The following is a 12,374-nucleotide window of genomic DNA, read 5'->3' on the forward strand; positions in this document are numbered from 1 at the left end:
CTGCATCAAGCATGTTTTTATGAGACCGCAGTTTTTGTCTCCACTGCTGCAAACCTTGGACTGTTCTGAACAATGGCAATCAAACATTACAGTCTCATTAGCAGCAGATATTTCAGATCCAAACTGCAGATGAGTGCAAGGTATTTAGATTAGGATTTAGTTCAGTATAGCTGGTAGATTGTTTCTCAGATTTACATGCAGAACTGAAGTCTGATTTTTGAAGTAAAAGCTAAGTTTTCCTCAGGACTAATTCTAGAAGAAATACATGCACGTGTGTGTGAGCTCTTGTATACTTTTAATGTAAAGGTTCCTGGACAGCCTTAGAAATTAATGTACAAATAGGAGACCAGTGTTGCATGTGCTTAAAAATGTATTGGAATAAATGTTGCTGTGTACTTTTTGCTTTGAAAATCTGGAGAGAATACAATATACAGAAATCTCAAAATATAATTCATGTTTTAATGGGTTATTTTCCACTGATATTTTTGCATTATCTAATTGTCTCTAATCTCCTGTCTTTCTTATTTACTTAAAAGTAATTTAAAGCAATTCCTTATAATTTCTGAAAGAAAATGTTGGGATAGCTGAAACTGTGTTTTGGGGGAGATAACCTCTCTGCTCCACGGACTTCAGAAACCCGAGATTCATCCTCTGAAGGATGTTCTTCTTCAAGAACAATCCTGAGGGAAACGCAGCCTCATGCTGAGGATGTAAAGAATTACTTCACAGCTCCGTAAGTGGGCTTATATTTGTCCACAATGAATTCTGAAAACTGTCAAGCGTGGTACTCTATACCTAATTTCATTTAACCTGCCGCCTAGAACATATTTAGTGAGGAACTATTGTGATCATGTCCTTAATCTTTTGTTTTGACCTTGTTGGTGCTTCTTGGGGTTTAATTTCAAGCTAATGTCATGTTTTTTAAGATGTATCATGACAAAGTCAAGGTGATAGCTCTAAATATGCCATTAGAGGAGAACAGATAGAAAGATGGATAAAACAGAATACAAAGTGTTGTTTAGTTACTGGTCTAAATTCAGTGTGGAAAAAAAATTCAACAAAAATAACTTCTTAGAAATCTGAACATAATAGTCAAATTTGAGCTGTGTCCAATTGTGCATAAAATAATAATGCGATTAGAGTGTTTCTTACTTCAGGAAAATGTTGTATCTCCTATTCTCCTTTCACTTCATCTGAGCAGTTTCTTTCTGTACAAAGAGAAAGCTGTAACATTTAAAACAGGTGCATTCTGCAAGTCTGTTTAATTCACCTGTGAGATTTTACAGAGAAACAGTAGTAGTTTACATGTTATACAAGTCACCTGAGGATACTTGAAATCACTAATAATGCTGATTTTCTGCATTACAGAGAACACCTGAAACGAGGATAGGTGTAGTGATTCCCTCAAGATACTTTGCAGTTTTCAGGAGGAAAGAGCCAGGTTGTGGAATAGTCTCCTCTCAGGCATGGCGGGGGCATTCGTGATCGCGGACACCCCAAGTCTGTAAAATCAGGAGAAGCCTCGTGTTTGTGTCTCACAGCGTGCTGTTCACCCAACGAGTGAGGGCTGCTGTGAAAAACACTACGCAGAGGCCACGGGCCGGACTTGCTGCTGGGCACGCACCCGGCGCACACAGAGGGCCAGCCCCACTAGCTGGGGCAGGATAGGGAAAAATCCTGTCTATTTAGCTACACTAACAAATCCTGTGAAGAATGTTTTTCAAAGATTTGAAAGGCAAAAAAATTTTATATATATATATATATATATATATATATGCAGGAAAATTAACAGAAACCAAGAACTGACTGTGGGTGATTTGCTTCTCCCAAAAGGGGGAGAGGGTTACCTGCTAATACAGATATCAGTGTTGCCATACAGTTGGATAGCACCAATATTTCATAGTGTTTGCTCACATACATAAAATCCGTGCTTTCAGTACCTTAACTATTCTAGAATCCTGGATTTCTTATGAGAGGAACTTTTATCCCTGAATGGCAGCTAGAGGCTTGTACACCGGGAACACGGGAGCAGGAAACAGATGGGAAAGGAGAGTACAGCAGAGAAGGTGGCATGGGGCTGGGAGCCAAGTGTGGGGAGCTAGAAGGGATGTGTGGAAAAGCGCAACTTCTGCACGTGGAAGAGTTGAAACCTAGCCTAGAAGAACAAGGAGCTCGACCATTACTAGTACCTAACACCTACCCAGGACAACCTACAGCTGAGAGGAGACAAATTTCAGCTTGTTGGATCTCATCTTTCTGCAGCGCAGTAAGAATGACAGTGCATCAAGACTACCTAAAGATCTGAGTAACAATTTCAGAAGCACTTGAATGAATTTGTCCAGATTTACAGGGGGCATTCAGGCAAGTAAAGAGGCAGACAGGCAGCTGACAGCTGTTTGTGCTCTCTTGCTTGCCAGACCTAATGAAGAGAGAAGTGGAAATACTGCAAAAGGAAAAGCAGCATGACACTAGTTGGTCAGCTAGCATGATACCTGTTCTACTCTGGACAGTTGCTCTTACCCTCCTAAGCCCTTATTCTTCCTTGCTATATGGTATTTCTTAAGAAATTGGATGAAAGAGGAAGAATTAGATGAAAGAGGAACAGCTGAAAGTGGACTGCATGAGTAAACTCTCCAGAAAATGTCATGTATGCCTAAATATTAAAACCAGAGACAAGTATCAGAACAACAGTATCTATGCATAGGGATAATAAAGGGCAAGATTTAATCAACCATTCCCAATATGTTTAGAGTCCTTCAATACAAACAGCAGTTTCTTTATAATATGGATACTTGCAGCTTCACCGTAAGAATATTTGAATTTGCATGTGTTTCTGGCTTTCATCTATAAAAGCCAAAGGCCAAAACTAACATCCAGGGTTTACAGAAGGAAAAGGTTATTCAAGTGCAAATTAGCAGTAATGCAATTTAAAAAGCAGTAGAATCAGCTCATTGGAGAATCTTTATCCCGGATTCGCAATGGCAATAACCCCCAATATGTAGTAGAGAAATGCTACTATAAATTCAGAGTACTACCAGACTGTATTTGAGTTCTTATGTTGGTACCTTAAGCAAGGTTTTGATTGTTGACCCCGTTAAGGTTTCTAACGGTGCAAGCGTAAGAGAACCAAACTCCAAAGAGGCTTAGTTAATTAGGAATTTTTCTTCCAGGAACAAATAGATGAATTCAGGGTAAGATGATAGATACAGTAGTTTACATTTAACCAGAAAGAAAGGGTAATTAATAGAACTCTATGTTCTTGGAAGAAGTAATTGATTTTGTATCAGAGCATAAAGCTACCAACACGTACTAGGTTGGAATATGTGTAGGCTAATGCCCAGGGCTGTTTGACACAGAAGAACACAAGTTTGACTAATAACATTAATAATAATGTTGTTAGAGTAGAAGTAGTACAAATGTAAATGAGCACGTATCTATTCAGTAATGTGTAGGTAAAAGGAACATTTATCATTGAAGAAAAATCAGTAACTAGGTGAGCTAGGACATGTAACAGCATGCTTAAGGAGGAGATGGCCAATGGACATGAAAAATACCCCACAGGGGAAAGAACTACTCTCTTTTGTTATTTCTCAGTATGGTGGGTAAAAGAACATTAGCAGGTCTTGCATATAGGAGTGCGTGCCTTTGTTTTAGTAAGAGACAGTAACTTGGCTCTTCTGGGTTTCTACTGTAAAATACAAGAGCTCCAATACCCATGAAACAAACACCGGTTCCTTGGCTTTTGCCCTGCTCTGTACCCCAGAGTTAACTGCTACCTTTCCTTTTCCTAAGTTTTAGCAAATAGTTATTCCTAGCCAAGATTCACTAAAATACCTAATATGATTTTCTGCCTTATTTGTCTGAACTTCCACAGAACAATTCCTTCCTGTAATGGCTTTTCTCTGGCCTATGAAGCAACCTAAGCTGCAGGAGAAAAAAAGTAGTATGCATGCAGGTTTAAGCACACACACCCCATTGGAGCTTTTTAGATGTCTGCCATCAACTCTTAAATAAAGTGTTCCAGTCAGTGTGTAGAAGTGCTTTATTTCTATTGAAAAGAAGGATGAAAGTACCTAGCTGGAGCCCTAGTATAAGTGAACCTATCCTATTTCTTGATGTAAGTGCATCCATATTTCCTCCCAGGTGTGCTAAGAATGCCTTTGTATTTCTACTGACCTACCTGAAATTTAGTTTATCATCATATGCATTGCTTTCCAGCAAAAAAAAAAAAAAAAAAAAAAAAGTATTACTTACTCATATTAGACTGTTGCACTTTATCCCAGAAAAGACAGTCCTTTAATTTAAAGGTCTTTTATGTAAAATGCTAGACTCTGGACATTCCTTACAACATCAGCATAACAACATTCACATTTTCAGCAAATACTTGTCATGTATCACTGTAGAAAGGTCTAATCAGGATCCAAAATATTTTCTTAGATATCAACTGCAAGGCTTGCCAATAGTACTTAGAAAAATTAAAATGAATTTGAATAATCACAGGTAGGCTTGGCCAGCTTGACTTTTCTCTCACAGTGATATTATCTAGCAGTGATCTAGCCATCCCAAGAGAGAAATCTTTGGCTGTTACAGTGCTATCCAAGTATTTTGTATCAACCCTCTGCTAGATGCCAGCACTGTTGGTCTAAAGCATACTTGCATCATGATCTTGTCTTTCCAAGGAAGCACACTGCAATCCAGCTATGGCTAATAATTCACAGACATGATGGCAATGTTTCAGTACATCATTATATGCTGAGGAAACAAAGGTCAAACCATTTTTACTGTCATTGTCTTTTACTGTATCAAAAGCAAGCTAGGTGGTCCAGCTTCTCAAAATACAAAACAACTCAAACAAGTGAGTAAGTAAGTGCAGTGCTTTGCCTTCAGAGCCTCGCCATACCAGTGACACCAGGGGCTGCAGTGGTAACACCCTGAAGATAGCAGATGCAGGCCAGGGCTAACCCTCTGGGTGCCTGTGCAGGTGCAGCACTTGTGTACATGGGCAGCGTGCAGCACCCACAGCCACACGGGCTGGACAAGGGGCTCTCACCCCTCTCGGCCACTGAGCCCAGCGTGGGGCCAGGAGCAACCTCATAGCAGGGTGGCGTCATGCACACCCTCACTGGCAAAAACTTAACACCTAATGACATTAAGCATATGGGATCAGACAGCACCTACAATGAAAGGGTAAGGTATGAGTTTGCTCTAAGGAAGAAGAAATTCTTTCTGATGCAATTTACGGTCCTACCTTAACTATTACACCCTAGCAAAGGCTTATATACAGTCCAAGAGCTACACAGATTTCCAAGTTTGACTATCTGTCTGAAGGCTTTTGACACTAGAAGCCATTCCGCAACTGTAGCAGGTGCTACCTCCCCTACTGCAATATGGTAAAGAAGCTTTGCCACAGATGATTATGAAATGCAGTCTACTTCTGTGACGGCACAGTCCCACTCTTCCCGGCACATAGCTCTGATGTCACTGAAGCAGTGAGCAGCCTTTTACAATGCTGTAGAGCAATTGCTCATGTAATAATTTATGCTGAACCTGAGGAACACTAATAAATTACTTCAGAGGACTATTAAAATTACCAAGGAAGGACTACAAAATTACCAAGGACTCCTTTTAGGCCAGCATCATCCTGTGATCTTCAGGCTTTGGGCATTAATTCACCAAAGAATGTAACTTTTTAAATTAACATTTTGTAGGTCATTCAAGAAGTGTTGTCTTTATAAAATAAAATGGTGCTTTAAGAGAAATAACCCACATACTTACTTAAGAAAGATTCAAGAAACTGTCTAACATTGCCTATTATTAGCAGTTTCAGGCGAATGCCTGGAAACCAAGTTCTTTTATGAGGTCTGAAATTGTTCCCCCCACCACAGGCACAGGAATATATTCTGGTACCAAGGAAGGTTATTCTACAGTTTATGAAGAATACAGAAGTGGCTTTACTTAGCACCAAGAAAATAATAAATTTTGTTCAGAATACAAAGGAAATGCTGAACTCTGATCTCCCCCCCCCCCCCAAGAAAGCTCTGCTCCCATTTTTGAGCTTGCCCTGAATCCCACAGCAGAGATTTGTTTTCCAGCGGGGGGGGGGGGGGTGAGAGCGCAGTTGGGAGTGACTGACAGTTGTATGCATGGCCTTGCCGCTTGTGCACTGAGTTACCAGTGCCAGAAGAGGAAGTCCAAGCTGTTCCTCGAAGAAGCCACATAGCTGGGTATTGCCACCACCACACAGTTTCTCATTTGGAACCGCAATGGCAAAACAAGCCTGATATGGAAAACATGCAGTTGAAACCTTTAAAATAAATCATTTTCTTGTAAACACAAAGGAGAGTCCAACTAATACAGTTTGCAGAGGACTGTGCCTCACAGGAGCAGGACGGACACTGAGAAAACTGAGACATTCCCACTGAGTCACATGAAACAGCCGCTCAAAGACTAGTATGTACTAGAGACCTGTCAGTCTGGCTCTGAATCATGACTTACTTACTTACTTACATTAAACAGCACAGAATATACCCTGTACCATGCCAACGAACGAACCGTCCCACAGAAAATCACCACCTTCAGAACAGGCTGTGCATTGGCAATGTGGCGACAGCAACGACAGCGCTCAGTGGGATGAGGAAGTGACAGAAGCAACCGAGCAAATGCACCTGCTTTGGTGACACAGCAGCTTCAGCATGAAGCTCCCAAAGCACTTATCGTCCCTATTTTAGAGATGGGTGAACTAAGTAGCCCCAGGATAACAGGTGAATCAGAGACAAAAAGAGAGCCTGGCATCACACTTGGTCCCAAGCCTCCAGGGTAAGAGCATATATTTGACTGCTTCCTGGCTTGCTTGCTCATCACTACTGTTACTGAAGCAGAATATTTCTTTATACAATTAAAAAGTTTTAATAGTTAGTCAATGACAGCTTTACTAGACATCAAACAGTGAGAGTGCTATTAATATAAATTGTAAGTAAGTGCTATTAATATAAACTATAAAGCTTTTTACTTGACATTTTTACAACTAGTGTGGGCAAAAGTAATACTGGTTAGCCTCTTTGAGCTAGTTGCCAAAATCGGCCAGAAAGCAACTAGCATAATTTGTCTATAGCTTTTGCAGGTATAGGCCTCACAAACTCTTCAGAAGAAAATCAATTAAATAAGCTTCTTAGTCATGCCCAGCTCCTGACTTGGTATTAGCCATATCATTAGCCTGATGTTTGTTCTCCAGTTAGGATTCCTCCTCTTTCAGTGGAGCATGCCATCTTGCTAATCTGTTACTCTTGTTTAGCTTTTAATTTTTAGTTTCTTTGACACCCTGTATTTTTGCCGCCCTGCATAAAATGTCTACAAACCAGAAGTTTGTGCATAACACTAAAAACATCATTGACGTAGTAAGCCCAACTTTACAAGACTCACTTTCTTTTTTTATGAAGGAAATTCTGCTAGTAGTTTAAGGTTAGCCAAAACTGGTGCAGTGGTCCTCTGGGCTTTGGGCTGAGCAGTGAGCAGCAGCTCTCACAGCTGGCAGGAGTTGGGAAGGGATACCGAAGGCCATACTTCAGCACTTTCACTAGTATTGCAATTTGGCATTCCTCAGTCACTTGTAAAAAGAAAACGGGGCAATGCATCTCTAACTGCACAGCTACATCATTGTCAGCATTTCAGAATGAAAATTTATGGAGCAAATTGTCACTGTGCCTCCTCTGAAGGCTGGCAGGTCTGTATTTTTAACTTTGAAGTGTCACTGTCTCTTTCACTTCAGGTAAGAGTATAGCGAACTGCTGTGTGAACGGTTAACTTGAATGCAAGCAGTAACTCTTTCCCTTCTGGCAGAACCCCCCCACCCCGACACACACACACTTTTCATTTTTCAGTGGTCTTAGATAATGGAAACAGCTGAAACTGCTGGATTTTTTGGCTACTTAAGTAACAGTAACTGCTAAATTAATTTTGCCTGACTCCATATGACCTTTAGAAATTGGCCATTAAAATCTGATTTTGTGGAAAGCTTTAATATACCACTATGCAACTCTTTTAAAGGTTCCCTCATTGCATGCAAGGCAATTTCCAGGCAGCCGACGATGCATTGCCCCTTTTCTGTCAGAACTTTCCAGACACTGGAACAAATGTGGCAAGGAAAGCTATTTTAATCAATTCAAATTCTTTATCTGGAAGACATCCAAGACACTACTCTGTACACTTAGCATTACACAGCTGAGATCGATTTTTGTTCTTTTCCCCTTTACACAAACTAATGTATTAATTTCCCTTCTGTCAACTAACTTTATAGCAGTGTCTGTAAATCACACTAAAGGCATTGTGCTCAACATGACAAGAATCTGAGGAAGCTTCTTCAGATTTAGTAAAATTAAGTAACAAACATGTCTTTAGCCTGCCATTGCTAATTAGATACACACAAGCATGCAGTAACACGTATAGATTATTGCAGCCTGAATCTTGAAGGCTCCACATCCCAGTGTAAGATATGAAGTCTGCAACAAGGTAAATACGACCTACATGAAATGGCAGCAGTTCTTGAATTTCATGTCACAAGGAAGCGACTCACTGAATGGCCTTAGAAAAGGGACTTAGAAACTGTAATATGCTGAGATTACTGCTACAGTCAACCCTCCAGGATCAGGAAGGACTGAAGATGATACACAGACCACATGCAATATAAAATTTTACCAGTATGCATACTCATACTTCTTTTATGCACTTTATTTAAGCCAAAACCCCTCTTCAGAGCAACTTCCTCTGCGCTTCAGATGATTGTAATTTCCCCTGCTTCCTGCTCCCCTGCCTTGGTTAAAAGTCAAAAACTGATTAGGCTGATTCTCACTATTGAAAATCCAACCCAAATTAACAAATTGGAAACAGCCCATTGCACATAAAAACCTAGTAAAATATTTCACAGCTTCAAGGCTTTATACAAAATAAATTGGATGCAAGAGCATTCTTCACCATCCTCTTACGCCTGCCATCTGTGCAGACTAAAAATAAAGCAGCAGTTTAAGGAAAGGTTTGATAAAATGCATCCGAGAAATGCATTGGTAAAGCTCTGCCAGGTTCTTAAAACAACTCTGAGAGGCTAACACTGCTTGCTGCACATCATTGCATCAGCCTCTTGATTCAGACAGTCTGTATAGGACCTGCTTGATTTGCAGGGTATTTCATAACTGTAAGAGATATCCTAGCTAGGGACTTTGCGTGAGGTAAGAGCTCTCCCTTTCTCCGTGATAGCAAAGTTGTTGCCAAACTGGCATGAAAAGCAGATCTAATTCAGACAATTTATTCAGTGAGTAAAAAGGAGGCAGTTAGCTACCTACAATTAACATGAGAAGATCCTCAGGCACAAAGTGGGACTGATGTAGGCACAAAGTGAAAGACCATAATTTTGTATATGACATGAAACTTCACTCTATCAGTCACGGTTATGAGTGGCCGGCAGCCGGCATTTCAAACCAGCGTGCCAGGTTGGGAAAGGAGATGCACAACGTGGATGGTAATCCCACTTTCTGCTGTACCAGCATACTAATGCAGGAAAATGAAGTATAACTCACTTCTGTGAGAATATTTCTCCGCCTCCCACATAACTGCTTTTCAAACTATGTTCTTCTCTCATTATTGTCATTAGCAATATTACAGAAATATGCAAAACTATATATTTTTATGGAAGGCTCCTACTATGTGCTTAATTATAATCAGCTTAGAAGACTAACATGCGGAAGCCTAAACTCATCGGTTGATCAAACAATGAATAAAAGCATTGCTGCTGCTATCGTGCCTGCCACGAGCTGCCCCCGAGCACACTCGTGAGCGACACACGCGTTGAGTTAAGCTGAAATTGGAGGAATTCAAGGTGCCAGGAAAGAAAACGGCTCACCCAAAATTAGATCGCGGATCAGCAAGACATCCAGTAACAGAAATTAATGTTTTTTTGCTTTCTGCGCTCATTAGCGACCCACAAGGTGGGCTGAGCCAGCCATTCTGATGATAAATTCAGCTACTTTGGGGTGGGGTTTTTTTGCCAGGAGTATGGGTTTCAGGTAACTTTAGCAATTATTGCTGATGAATAAGAGTGATCTTAAAACTTCAGGGCTTGAATACACCTAATCTCATAGTAGCAATAGTACAGTCATAACCCTATTACCTGAATATACTTGACAAAATATCAAATCAATCTAATGTGGAACATCTCACTGCACGGTTACGCTGAAGAGATTAGGAGTTTAAATTGGAAAATAAACTCTCTCCATTATGTGAGGCAATACGTGAATAAGCTCCCAAGGTTTAATATACCCACAACATTGCTGATAGTGTCACCTAATTTATCCTTTCAATAATGCAATTCCTCACAATTTTACACCCCGCCACAGAAGTACTGCAACACTTTCTTTCCCCCAATACTGTTTATTAAGCTTCCACACGGCACACAGGAACCCAGACTGAGTTTGCACGGTGCAATTTCTTCTTTCCCTTTGAGGTCTCCCCTCCCACCAGGGGCTCGGTTGCTACCAAACAGTGACATGGCTTCCAGAAAATCACTAGGGGAAACACAGAAAGCTGGACAAGCTGGCTGAAGGCAAACGGGTGTGTGTGTGTGTGTGTGTGTGTGGAAGAAAAGCTCAGCCTTTGAACCTAAGCCTCCCAGCTAATGTTTGCGATACAAAATTCATACAAAAAGCAGGTTAGCCCTGAGCCCCTCTGCAGGAGGCTCCCCACCACCCGCCCTGGCCCACAAAATGGCCGACGGGAGGAATCCCATCAGGAAACTACTAACCACAAGGTCCGGAGATCAGGCCTCAGAAAAGACCAACGAGCTAGCTGCCTCAACCTAAACCTGATTTTAGGACCAGCCTTGGGCTCTCAAACAGTCTGCTACGCATTTTAAAACCTCAACTTGTGGCAACCGCCTTCGCATGCTCCAGTTTCCCCTTCAGCCCGCCCTCGTGGCACTCGTGGCAGCAGCACGTCTGTGGCCCATGGTCGCTCCTCCCGCACAGCAGCAGTCCTGGCACCCAAACCCACCGCCACATGCGATGCAACCCGCCCCCAAAAGGCATCGAAAAGGCCCCAGGCCACAGCTACAGACACCCTCCCCGCCCACACAGCACCATCCTACCTGCTGGTGCTCCCCACTTGGCCGTGTGCGCCCTGCAGAGGCCAGGGCTGTCCCCAGGGCTGTGCCCACTGGGGGCTTCCTGCTTACTTATTATTTAGGAATAATTTAAAAGTTTCAGTTGGGATTTTTCCCTTTCTTTGCATTTCCAGCAGCAGCACAGGCCGGCCTGGTGCTCCGGCCAGGGCAGCAGCAGCACCTGGCCCAGGCGGGGCTTGTCAGCAGCCTCCAGCAGCACCTGGGGACCAGCTGCCGCCACCAGCTGAGTGTTTTTGGCAGGTGCATACCTTTACTCTCCTGAATTATTTTGGATGATAGGGGGCCCAAGAGGAACAGGAGAGAAAGGAAAAGAGGTGGTTTCTTACTGTGAAATAGCAATAGTTTTGGAAATACATCAAACGCCTTGAAAATTCAAGAGTGTTTCTTTGAGTGTGACCCCAGAGGGCACACATGGAGGGAAAGGTCTTTTCTTCTCAGGTTCAAGATCATTTGGGATCTTCCACCCCCTTCCAGAAACTAAGGCAGCTGACTGGTGCTTTGCATAGCCTAACAACCTAGTTCGACTTCCAGCAGTGTCATTTTAAATTCCTGTGTCCTAGCACTATTCAGCAAAGCAGTACCTAGTGACTGAAATTGTGGAGAACAGCAGTGCTTCTGGTATTTTTTAATTCCACACATCAAGATTGTGAAAGTAAAGTTTTATGCAGACTGCTTTCCTAGGAACCAGGTTACACACAGCAGTCACGAGCAAGAGCAGGAGCAGGAGAACTTAAAAGCAATGTATGATTTTATTTGACTGTAACGGATGGCTGCGTTCCCAAGAGCACTCAGTGTCCTGGAGCCAGCAGTACTCCCAACAGCCAGCAGCAATCCTTTTCAGCAAAACTGTAGTTCACCAAGTATTTTTGGGAGAAGCAACAGGCACATAAAACATAAGACAAAACAGATCATGACACTGACGTGCTTAAAAAAAAAAAAAAAAAAAGCACTCTCCTTTAAGTTTACCCAAAGTCTAATTTTGATCTAAATATTTCCACACAGGAATAGGAGCAAAAGACAAAGCTGGTGGCTTTCTGAGGAAGGGAAGTATTTGGAAGGCAGTGGCAACCTAGAAGAATGTAGCTATCCTTTAGGTGCCTTTCACGACAGTACCAAGCATCATGCAGCAGTCCTCTGCAAGAAGCATTATTTGTGGTATGCAAGTCAGTCCCATATGCAGCTTTAGACAAAAGTGATTAGATGAACAACC

The sequence above is a fragment of the Apteryx rowi genome, unplaced genomic scaffold (assembly GCF_003343035.1).
Source record: "Apteryx rowi isolate R43461 unplaced genomic scaffold, aptRow1 scaffold_81, whole genome shotgun sequence".
NCBI lineage: Eukaryota > Metazoa > Chordata > Aves > Apterygiformes > Apterygidae > Apteryx > Apteryx rowi.